This window comes from Perca flavescens, chromosome 22 (assembly GCF_004354835.1).
Source record: "Perca flavescens isolate YP-PL-M2 chromosome 22, PFLA_1.0, whole genome shotgun sequence".
Classification (NCBI taxonomy): domain Eukaryota; kingdom Metazoa; phylum Chordata; class Actinopteri; order Perciformes; family Percidae; genus Perca; species Perca flavescens.
The window spans coordinates 3,010,547-3,023,878 of NC_041352.1; positions in this window are offsets into that span (position 1 = coordinate 3,010,547).

Below are 13,332 nucleotides of genomic sequence, written 5' to 3' on the forward strand. Positions count from 1 at the left end.
TATGAGCTGAGAGCAAACATCGTTTTGCTGAAACATTTCTCAGCTACGACCTTATCTGACGCATTGTTCATATCAACAGCTTGGCCTGGATCTGCCCCAGGATGGAACTGAGGAATTCACCCCAGTGCCGGGTGTAAAAGAGGTCAAATTGTAGCTTAAGATTTTATAATTTCCTTTTGATCATGTTTTATCAGTTTGGAATCAGACCTATCCGCATGTCAGAGGTGCGTCATTAGAAACCTAGTCTGGGTCAACGGAAGTACATTTTCAGGATAGAGCCTAACATCGGGCTTGTGGCTCACGCGCCGGATGTCGGGCTTTGCCCCTCTTCTTCCGCTCTCTGTTTGTTGCCATTCTCAAAACCCCTTCGTACTTGGAACACGCAACAAACTTCGAGCTGGCAAGCTACACGCTGAAAACGTCAAGTTTTGAAGAAAATGGGACGTTTTGGGAGCGATCGGTGGGATTGCTGTGGACGAAGTACACACGGAGAAACACTGGTAAGAGCCAATGAGGTATAACCATGAATCAGCTAATTTAAATAGCTCACATGTGTAAACAGTTAACTTCAGTTCATTTTTGTATGTGGAGCTTTCTTTTGCGGGGTGCAAATGTTCCACCAAAACAAGTTCCTTCCAGAGACGATTTAGCAGAGCTACCGTCGCTGAGTCTGGGACTTAGCCCCGCCCAAGATGATTGGGATTGGTTTAAAGAAATGCAAACTACCCAAAGCGTTTTTTTTCTCCTATCCCAGAATGTATCTGTGGTGTAGCCAGACTTTAATCCACAGCGCTGTGGAGATCAAAAACTCGAAACTCCATCCATTTGCTCCATTCTAACATTATGAACAGACACATAGAGATAAATAAATGGTCACTTTAACAAGGACGGTATGCTCACTATGGACTACTATAGAGACTTTATTACATTACGTATCTATCTATCTATCTATCTATCTATCTATCTATCTATCTATCTATCTATCTATCTATCTATCTATCTATCTATCTATCTATCCATCTATCCATCTATCTATCTATCTATCTATCTATCTATCTATCTATCTATCTACACACATTCCTCTCATTCTTCACTGAGCCCTATAGTAGTTGTGGTGAAGTCATAGTTAATGGATGGATGACGTGTTTTCCAGTAGCATGCCACCCCAGAAGCCTGTTTGATGGGACTATAGCATCATTATGGGTCTAACAGACGCTGCAGTGCAGTGCATGAGTCAGGACATCCACTCGTCGGCCAGCACCAGTGGCTGAACTGGAGCTCTATTTATAGACATTGTTGTTTAAAGGCATGCTAAAGCTCCAGACATTCAGTAATGTAACTGGGAATGAGATATGGAATGTTGATAGAAAGGTTTCACTGTACTAACCACAGTTGACATCAAGTTTCCATCTGAACCTTTTGGTTTAGTCTGTTTTTATTAGTGTTGGAAGTCAGTCTGGACTCACAACTGCATTACCATCAAGGCTGCAGCTGAAGAGAATTTACATTGTCGATTAATGGATGAGTTGTCGGGTCTCTAAAATGTCAGAAAATGGTGAAACATGAGGACCAGTGTTTCCCAAAAGCCCAAGATAACGTCCTCAAATGTCTTGTTGTTTCCACAACTCAAAGATATTCAGTTTCCTGTCACAGAGGAGAGAAGACACTAGAAACATATTCACATTTAACAAGCTGACATCAGATACTTTTTACTTTTTCTCATAAAAATGATTCCGATTAATGGCGATTAATTTAATAGTTGAGAACTAGTCGATTAATCTTTGCAGCTCTACTTACAATATAGCGTAACTTTTAAGACAATGTAACAAGAATAAAGGTCTGTGCAAGTTGATTTTCACATGGAGATGAAATCTATTGAAACCAGTAGTGCAAGAACAACACGTATCCTACAATTAACATGCTGAGCAAAACAGTACATGACTCATAGTAAATGGGCTGAAACGAGGAAAACCTATATGTGATTCAATCTTTTGGCTTTTGTTTTTCTTAATTTGGAGCTGGTTGGGCATATCTACCGGGAATATCTGCCTGTGTGTGCCAGACCTTGTCTGTCCCCCACCCCCCTCCTCCTCCTCCTCCCTGGCAGCGAGGGGCCCTGCTGTAGCACGCTCCACTGTGGCTTTAATACCAAGGAACCCTCTGCACAGGACTGAATGGAAATGCAAATGCAAGTCTTTCCACTTTATAAAAGCACAGTTAAAGCCTCTAGTACACACGCAAGCACGCACGCACGCACGCAGGCACGCACGCACGCACACACACACACACACACACACACACACACACACACACACACACACACACATTTATTCATGGAAAATGAAAGAGTAGAGCAAATACTCAAATAAAACTCCTTTGATGTTCTTTGGATTTCTTTCCTAATTTGTTCCTAATAAATCCTACTCACAAGCTAATGCAGCAACTGGTCAGAGTGCGGTGCGAGTCTAGTCATGCATCATGGATGATAAGATAAACCAAACATTCTGGGAAAAGAATCTTCATGTTCCCAGGACACTGTTGATGGCAAGTTTTATGTACCGCTCGCAATAAATTCCCTTTGTCGTCCCATCTTGAAGTTTTTCCTAGCGATATAATTCCAACAAAGTGATCTACAACTACAACATTAGGCTGCATTCACTTGGCTGTCTGGTCCATTGCATGATGTAGAAATATACAGTGGTTGAAGAAATATTCAGATCCTTTACTTAGATAAATACTTGGTGACAAGTAAAAGTCCTGAATTGAAATATTAAGTAAAAGTATGTACGTATCATCAGGAAAATGTACTTACAGTATTAAAAGTAAAAGTACTCAATGCAGAAAAATGCATTGAGTACTTGCATTTTTGAGTTTGGAAAATGCAAATCCAAACTCTGTCAATGATGTCACACAAGTCTACAGTCAGGGTTAATCGGCTGTGCCTTAATTACTTTCCCAGGCCTTTTCCTGGAAAGAAGGAACGGGGCAGCTGTACTGGAATGCATGTGCTTCTCATAGTATTGATATTCAAATTCAACAACATTTCTTTATATAGTAGAGTCCCTGTTACCATAATCATAAATTGGGTCCCAAATCTGCCTTGTTCACGCATTCACTATGCACACTCAATAGTTCACTCAATAGACGACTGAATGGAGATTCTAGACACTTACTTATTATCTTTAAATTGCGTCATTACTGACAGCTGTTATTTTCTTATCCATAAATAACACTCTTTGGATATCAAAGCTTAAATTATTATTGTTACAACGTCAGCCTAATTCTAGTTCATTTTTTGTCTGGGCTCTCTTCCATTAAACGCCGCCTTTCAATAGAAGTTCCACTTCCCCTTGGCCCTTTGTTTTTTTTTGACAGCAAATGTCACACGGAGGCCACTTGGTTATCAAAGTAAACGAAAATACACACATTACTACCCCCCCCCCCCCCCCGCTTCGTGTGAATTCCTTATGACTTTATTTAAATCTCCATTTGCTGCAAACAATGCAGCAGCTACTCTTCCAGGGGGTCAATATACAACAATCACAACATATACATAAAAACACCAAGCATACAATTTTACATAAAATTTCTTAAAAACTTCTTAAAAGAAGACATATACTGTAGTGCAAGTAAAATAATATCACTGTGTGCACATGTCAAATAAAATAACAGTCCAACAATTATAGTTATAGAAATTATAGAAAATATGTTTTATGATAATAAAGAGGAGTGGTTTACTTCATAGATCATAGATCATTACATTATCTGGGTCACCTGACACTGATATAACCAAAATATGTATCCTGGAATTCATTCAAAACTTGTTTGTTTAATATTTTTTGACTGAAAGAGACAATTCTATTGTAATTAGCAATTATTTCTAATATAACTTCTAGTTCAACTGTAAACCTTCGATGTACATTTGCAGCTAAAATCTCACAGTATCTTACTGTTTTAATGTTGTACAGAATCATAAAATGTAAATGGCAATGCATTCTGGGAGAAAATAATAATATTACAGCACTATCTGCAAATGTTACAGATATTACAGGTATTTATTGTTAATACCAATGCATCTTGGGAAAAAAGTACATTACTGTAAATTCAAATAATACAGTACGAAATGGTATGTCTATTTACAGTTAAATACCTCAAACTTTAAAAACAGTATGTATACAGTAAATAAACACTAGTTTACTGGTGAAGCCGCTGCCAGTACTTTATATCACTGTAAATTCAAATAATACAGTAAGAAACTGTATGTCTATTTACAGGTAAATACCTCAAACTTTAAAAACAGTATGTATACTGTAAATCAACAGTAGTTTACTGGCGAAGCTGATGCCAGTGTATTACTGTAAACTTACGGTGAAAAGTTTTACAGTGTAACTATGAGACACACAAGTGTATAACTCATTATAAGTCACATCCATCATGTGTTATGACTTGTCATATGTTGCATCAGAGAGCATTATGTGTGTTCATGACTGTACTCATAAAGAATTATGTATGCATACATTTTGAATGTCCTCATAATGCACTTTAGATTTGGTCTTTATAGAAAGTGTTACCAAAGGTGCTAATAATATTTATAAAATGTATTATTATTAGTTTAGTTTAGGAGCAGCTTTAGCCTCTGCGGCTAATTTCCAGCTGTAGTCCCCGGCCAGTTGACAATAGGCATCCTAAAATACAATGGTTAAATATTAAAATGAAATAAATTACATTACATCTATAATGACAGCAGGCCTAATAGTGATTTCCATTTACCTCGGAACTCGGTGGGAATGACGTCCAACCCAATTTGAATTTGTTCCATTTTCATTGTTTTCATTAACTCTAGCCAGGTTAGCCATTGTTAGCAATGCCAGTTTTATACAAACAGCATAGCAGCATGTCCACAGAATATGGTACAGTGCTGCGTGTGCGACTGATTTAGTGAGACACAAATAACACAGAAGTGCTTATAACTGTATGTTACTACAACTTTCACAACTGTTGATGCACGGAGCAGCCATGTTGGATTTTTAGTTCGAGGTAGTCGGTGCTTACCCGAGTTCCGAGTTCGTAAATCTGAGGTCAGGGGGCGTGTTTCCAACTTTTCGAGTACAAATGGAACGCGCTATAAGCCTAAGGGAGTAAGACATGCAAACAAGTGGCACACAGTTGGAGCAAGCACAAACATTCATTATGGCAAAATTATTATCATTGTTATTATTACTACTGCTTTTTACAAAATCATCACAAATACCTGCAGACTCAGTTCAATAAAGCTTGGTAGTCAGCGGCATGAGTTTCTGATATAGAAAGTTTGCGATCTGTATCACGATTGATCATAACTGTTATTGCTACGGGTTTATAACATCTCGCAAAAACAACGAGATTTTATACTGTAGATGGATTGGATTAGTTCACTTCAGTTTTTCAGCTACGTGACAGGACACATACAATGGCATTGGGTATTCTCCCCCCCCGAGGGGAAGTGCTGAGGGGAAGTAAACGAGGGGATGACAACATAACGACTAATGAAACAGCCTAACTCTCCTGTCTTTTCAGTAACCCATGTGTTCCTGCCATTTCGCCCACGCCCACCTGCTCCCACTATCCCCCGATGACACTTGTAGTAGAAATATTATAGTAGTATTATAAATAGATTCTGTGCATTAAAGCTGTTCAAATAAGAATGAACCTGCCTTTACAACTAGTAAGTGGAAGTGTTGGACAATACGAGTGAGTGTGCGAGTGATTGTGTAGGGACACAATTGAAACTGAAACTGGACTTTTTTTGTAATTATGTAAGATAACTCTGAAATTCTTTGGTTTAGCTGATGGGTGTAGGGGAGTACAGAATGAGACTTTAAGCAACAAACCTATGAGAATGACCGCTGATTGTAAATGCCCTAGTCTTTAAAATGAATTTATAGTTCCCTGGCACTCATGGAGCTTCTTCTTCATTCTTTTTCTCATTCCCAAATGACCATCTTTTGTATTTAACCACAACTAACAACCCTAAAGCGCGATTTATGGTTCTGCATCGCTTTCGCCGTAACCTTTATTTATCCCGGTAAGTCGATTGAGAACAATTTCTCATTTGCAACAATGACCGGATCACATTCACACAGTTCCACATTCATACCTGGAAGCTGCCCGGTACACAGACAACCACAGTCTGACATGCTCGCCACTGAGAAGCTCCACTGGAGCGGTTGGAGGTTAAGGGCCTTGCTCAAGGGCACCTCAGTGGTGGTAATGAGGGAGGGACAAGCGCTGCTCTTTCACTTTCCCCACCCAGATTTTATCCTGGCGGTTTGGGGATTGAACCGGCGAGCTCCCGGTCCCAAGCTCACTTCTTTAACCTTTGTGCCAGAAACAAAGTGTCTCCCCTGTTCTTTGTGACCACGGTGGGAAATCTGGAGCAGCCACGGCGCCCATTTAACGCAGAAGCACAAATCAGCCTATTAATCCGAGATCTTCAACAGGGGATCCGGGACCCCAAATTATGGATTTTTGGAAAGTATTTTCTAAATTTAAAATGTCTTTATATGAATCCAAGATATTATTAGCATATATAAATCAGCCTTTTTGTGAAAAAACACACATTGATGATAGTCTTACTGGCCTATAGGTAAGGTAGTCTCTAAGGTAGCCATCCACAGACACAGTTTATTCTAAAAATCCATTCACATGTATGTTTAACATTAAAACATGATTTATAATATCATGCCAACAATTATCATTTTAATAGCTTAGTTTTCTATGCACTAAAAAGGTATGTATAAAGGCTTTAGGTCGCCCTACACGTTATTGTAGACCCAGTTTAATATGCAACTTAATGTTATACAGTATATGTAGTATGGGGTCCCTGCTCCGTCTCTCTGTCAGTTAAGGGGTCCTCCTGGGCTTAAAAAACGTTGCAGACCCCTGTATAAATGATTTAGTTTGGAGCCCAGATATCTAAATATCTCCAAACTCAGCTCCTAACAGGTAATTACTCCAGATTCTTTGCCAGTTATGACGTGAGTAAGCCCAGCCTTCGGCAAATACATTTTCAATTCGTACATTCGCCAGATCATCACCAGATTGTGGCTATGACTCACGTGGCGTGGTCGGCCCATCAATGAAGCCATTTATCAAAGTTGTATCTCAATCTTTGGGGAAAGTATTGTATGTGCAGTCTGTTACAATTGAGGAAATGACTTATTTTGACTTCTTGAGAATAATTGTGTATGGATGTATGGATATAGTAACCAAAATGTAATAAAACAGTGGCTCACAGTAAAAAATTAGAAGATGACATAAATGTTTATGTGTTTGTGAAGGTTAATACTTTCATAATTACTCATTGATAAAATGTTATTAATCACTGACTAAATGTCAAGACCCATAACTGATACCACATTGTCTTTCTGTAAGTCTCCCACACTCACTGCTGTGAGGAATTCTTTCTCCTTACAATCCGAAGTGGGAGTCAGATTTTTCCAACGGTTTACCATCTTCACTTCACACGTGAAGTTGTTTTGAAGGACCAAGGAAAAGGAAATTCTTCCTTGATTCCTTGGGGGGAAATGTATCCAAGACAAAGGCCCGCGAGACAGGGCGTCATCCAACACTTCCTGTTTTGCTAGCTTATTAGTGATAATATGCTGTATATACTGAGAGGCTGAGGCAGCATTCTCTGCCACAGAGTGTTGTGAATCTCTAAGTCACCGCAATGATGTGGACTTTTAGAGTACCAACATGTAGGCTGCAAAATCCGAGATGTCATTAAGGGTTGATGCCTATTGGGGAACAGTAGCATGAGGGACATTTTGTGGAAAAAATTAGGACTCTTCCTCAAGGGGCCTCAAACAAAGGAAAGTGCTTATTTCAAATTAGAGCTTATGGTTAATTTCTGGTTAACTGACATTATGCTTCTTTGATTGGCCTTCTCCTCCACCAGTCCAGTGCAGGTTTCCACTGCAACAACAAAAACGGCATAGTTTACAGACATGAAAATCACTCACCTTTCGGCGAAATTCGCCGTTTTGAAACCAAAATAGGTGACCTATGTGAATCGTGTAGATTTGATGAGAAAATGTTTAAGGGGGGAGGGGTGTAAGTACTCGGGCCTGGTGCCCGTTTTCTGGCGTATGACTATTTTAGAAAAATAAATAAATTAAAAAGTCCACATGGGATTTTGTTTTGCTGCGCTGGATTTATATTAACCATACTGTGTATGGATGTAACCAATCATCGAACTTCCACCAACCAATGAAACGAGTTCTAGCCAATCAGATGCAAAGTAGGGCGGGTCTTTGCCGAAATGTCAGAGTGTGTTGCCGTTGTTGGTCTCTGTGGTAACACGGCTAAAAAAATGGAGGCAAAGTTTATCAAACTTGGAGCATGTAGATATAGGCAGCTTTAGTTGAGAAAGTAGTTAAAATAAATGGCGCTGGGCATGAATGGAGGACAAGAAGAAAAGGGTGGAGACGGGAAGCCGTTTAGCACTTGGTGTCTCAAATTGAGGGAGCCGGGTGCTTGCTTCTGCAGCGCATGTTTCGGACGGCAGCAACGGTAAGACGGGGCTTGCTAGTCATTAGATGCTAGTCACAAATCTTCGGTCCGTGCTCTCTGTCATATGAGTACGTTACCGGCAACGACCGCTACATAGCGGAACGTGATTTGTAAAAGCTATGTGAAGCCCAAACTGCCTTGACAAAGCTGTCTGTTTGGAATTAGCATGGCAAGTATTTATACATAACGCCCTTGTCCCAGAGTTTAGACGTCTAGCTATATGAAAAGATAAACAATGCAACGTTTTTAATAAATGCAGGGCTTAACATATGATTGGAAGAAGTAAAAATGTATCCAAAACGTTTGTCTTTAAAAATTATGACTTGTATTATTGTGTAATGTCAGAAGGACTTTAACTGTTTTGCCAGTCAAATTAACTGTAATGAGTGCATATTGAAATATTACACTGTTGGTTGGCAAACAATTCATCTCAAAATGCATCAGATTGATGCTTTAAAATATGGAATATTTAAAAAATTTCTTCCAGGGGGCATGCCCCCGGACCCCCCTAGAGGGTTAATAGCCTTCTCACCTTTTTCACCCCTGATCCGTTTTCATGCCTGAGTTTAGGCTAATTAGACCCAGTGGTGGAAGGTAACTAAGTATATTAACGCAAATACTGTACTAAGGTACTCATTTGAGGTACTTGTACTTTTCTTTTCATGCCACTTTCTACTTCTACTCCGCTACATTTCAGAGAGAAATATTGGACTTTTTAAGGTGTTAACTCACAGGACTTTCAAGCCAGAAAGCAAAGTTTGCTTCCTGGGGAAAACTAAAGCCTAGGAAATGCATGTTCCTTAGGACTGTTCTAATCTTAAACCTTGTGTTGTCTTCCTGTCAACTATGCAGCTTTTTGTTTTTCTGGTTCAAAATTTTAAATTAAAACTTTTTTTTAACGTTTTGGTCGTCTTTTTCGACCCTTTTGTCACTTTTCACGACTTTCCAATGTTTTTGCGTTTTAAATCTTTTTTTTATTGTTTTGTTTTCCCCCATTTTAAAAAAACATTTTTGGTCACTTTTTTCAAAGTTGATTTATAAAAAAAGAATCAAATGCTATAAAAATGAATGAAGCTACCAAATTCATAGTGAACTCATCATCTTTTTTAAATTGTGAAGAGTATTGTGTGGGACTATCCACGTTAATTTGCCTGAAAGAACCCCACATTTCTGATATAGAAACTTTCAAAACGGGTCAGATTTGAGCCGAGGACAACAGGAGGGTTAACTAGTCGTTTTGGTGCCTAATCTTAACTTTTGTCGCGGCAAAACGCTCATATTTTGTGGACTACATTTAACCGTAAAAACTAAACTTAACTGCCAAAGTGACCGGCAGCTCGCAGTGCTCTGTACCCGCCTCAAAGTCACCTATTTTCAGGTACCTGATCCACCAACTACCACTGTAGCCTGCGTCAAGAAGCTCTGTAGCGGTTTAAACAACTAGCAACTGCCGCTGCCAGCCGGCGTCACGTGACCAGCTGGCGGTCTCCTAATTTCGTAGGATATCATACGTTTTGGTGTCCATACATTTTCGTACAATGTCATACGGACCCGTTCATGAGAATGCGTGAATAAAGATTTTTGCGGACACAACACATTTTTATTATGAATTAAAGTAGCAATATAACGGCCTACTTCCAACTTAAAATAATGACACCATTAAACACACAACTGTTTGGATCATTTCCAGTTTCTAAAATGTGAGGATTTTTCTGCATCTGCATTGAACTTTTACTTTTAATACTTTAAGTACCAGGGGTGTGATTCTTGCGGATATATCCGGGTGCGCGCATAGCTCTGGTAAACATAATGACCGGGTTGCATTAGCAGGCATTTGACCATAGCCGATTGGTCAGGGGATAAGACCTGAACAAATCAGGTGATTGAAGGGCGGGTCTTAGGAATCGTAATTTCACCATGAATTTCACAGCCGGGAAAAAGACCTCTACACAGCGCGAACAGATGTGCTGGGCTCGGTGGAAGCTAACAGAAGCTAGCTGGCGTAAGCTGACAGCTGACCAGGTGTCTCAAAGCTACCAGGTGATCGGCGGACACAGGGAGTACGTGGACTTGAAAGAGTCCGTCAGTCGTGGCCGACGAAGGTCCAGTCGGGAGTTTGGATGGAGAGTCCACTGAAGTCCACTGTGGTCTGAAGGGATAGGTTGACAGCTAACGTTAGCCAGCTGAAGCTAACAGTTGATTGACGGTGAGTAACGTAGCAACGCTACACAGGCTGGCAGCAGCACAGAGTCCTTGATAAGTCACAGCAGGGGATAGAAAGGTGTTGAGAATGACCAACAACTAATCTAAAACTTAGGGTACTTAATTTACTAGAAAACACAACAAAATATCAATTTCGTGGATTGTGAAGCGGCGTTCCAACATACATTTTTTTGAAGTGGTAAATAGCTACATGTTTCTGAGTTTCCTCAAGTATGGACTTTTAATCTTTGTGTTGTCCTCGGGTCAAATTTGACCATTTTGAAAAAGTTTTTTATATCAGAAATATGGGTTTCAACCAAATTGCAGAAAATTAACATGGATGCATGGATATGTTTTAGGGGTTCCATACAACGTTACATGCAGGTAATATATATATATATATATATATATATATATATATATATATATATAGGTATATAGGCAGGTAAAATATATATATATATATATATATATATATATATATTTTATATAAAATTTTATAGCATTTGGAAAAAAAAGTTGAAATGGTTTTAAAACCGTATCCTGACTAAACTTTAACATACACCAGTCTGTGATCCAATCAACATCCTCTGATCTTAACTGTTAGTCAAAATAACTAATAATTTCTGCTTTTTTACCTAAAAAAAAAATAGGTATAATGTCATATAAATTAAGTTTATTGACCATGAATAAAGAAAGCTTTGAAAGCTTTTTTGACAAAAACCTTTGCCAAAAAGAAATTGCCAAAAGCATAGCAAAAAGTGACAAACAACCCAGAATTTTTTTTATTACGTGGTGCTAATGACATTTTTCCTCAGGTATTTGGAGAAACCAACAAAAATCTGTATATCTGTATATTCTCAAATAGTACGTCTTAGCCAGGGGTTAAAGTGTGTGTGTGTGTGTGTGTGTGTGTGTGTGTGTGTGTGTGTGTGTGTGTGTGTGTGTGTGTGTGTGTGTGTGTGTGTGTGTGTGTGTGTGTGTGTCTGTGTGTATGTCTTGTAGTAAAGAGAAAGATTGGGAGAAGGAAGTTTGTGTGAGGTGGACCTGGTCACCACAGACCCAAATCTTGTCAGCTGTTGCTACTGTCATATGCTGCTGTCTCTTCATGTGGCTCATTATGTTTGGCACATTGTATGGGTCACTTCTTATATCATAACAAGGTAATACAATGTGTAATCAAGTGATGACTGATTAACAGTAATGTAAATGCTAAATGCCCTAATACCTGTTGATACTACAACAATGGAAAGTATAGGCTCTTAACCTTGCAGTTTTGCACATCATTCTCCATTTCTTTGCACAAAACTCTCCAGAAAGTGCCATTTGATGGTTTATTTTTCAAAATTTCTTCCGGGGGGGCATATCCCCCTGGACCCCCCTAAGGTGAGCTCCCCCACAGAACAAATCCCAATTTTACCCCTGGTCTTTAGTTAGCTCTTTATTAGTTGTTGCTACATAAACAACATAAAGTGTAATTGTATTTGCTAAATCACCCATCAATATGGTACTATTACTGGGTGCACGGTATATTTTCCTGCTTTTTTGTCCTATGCCAATCACACCTATGAAGTACATTTTCCTGATGATACTTGCATACTTAACCTAAGTAACATTTTCAATGCAATACTTTCACTTGTAGTTTTTTCCTATATCCTATTTTTTACAGTGTGGTTTTAGTGCATTTACTGGTTTATACAGCACTTATCGGTTTGGGGCCAAAATACAAGTAAAGGATCTGAATACTTGTTCCACCACTGCTAAGACTAAGCATAAATTGAAAGCTTTGAGAAACACACAGGTATGTCCAATATTTGGAAAAGCCTGGTGACACAATGGAGGAAAACAGTTACTGTTGAGAAAGGCGTTATCATGCAGCTTTAAAATTTGTGTGCACCATTTATTGATTTTGTTTGACCACAGGGTAAACATATATTTCTCCTAAAATGTCTGCTAAAAAAAACACGAGTCAGCTGTTATTGAGATGGCAATGGTGTGTTTTAGCGGTAAAGTAGAAGAAGACGTGTGGAATTATGTGAGTTGAGCCACAAAGAGTGTCCATCAGCCTGCTTATCAGTCACCTGAGGCGACTGATAAGAGCTAATTATGGGGTTGCATTCCTGGAATGCCACAGATACCGCCCCCCCTGCTGGCAACAGACACAAGGTGTGGTTTTAGAGCTACTGAGTAGCTTATAGAATTAATATAATTCTGGATTAATGCATGACACAAGGAATCTAGGTTGCTGCTGTTATTTATCATTATTCTACAAGTTAAGATCAATGGCTGGACAGAACACCTTTAAAATGGTGTTTTAAATGCGCTTGGCTTCGAGAGGTCGCTAAGTGGGCACGCAAAACAACAATACCAATGCCAAAAGCCTTCGGCAAGGAAAGCGTATGCTGCAAATTTGATGCCAAGTGTGGTTGATGGCCAATTTAATTGGCTATTTGCCAATAAGTACGGATGCTGTCATTTCCTCGTACTTGGCAAAAGTTTTGTTTTTTTTCTTGATAATGTGTTGACTTGCGAAGAAAAAGAAGAACATTTGATAAGTAAACACCTCAGTTCCCACCG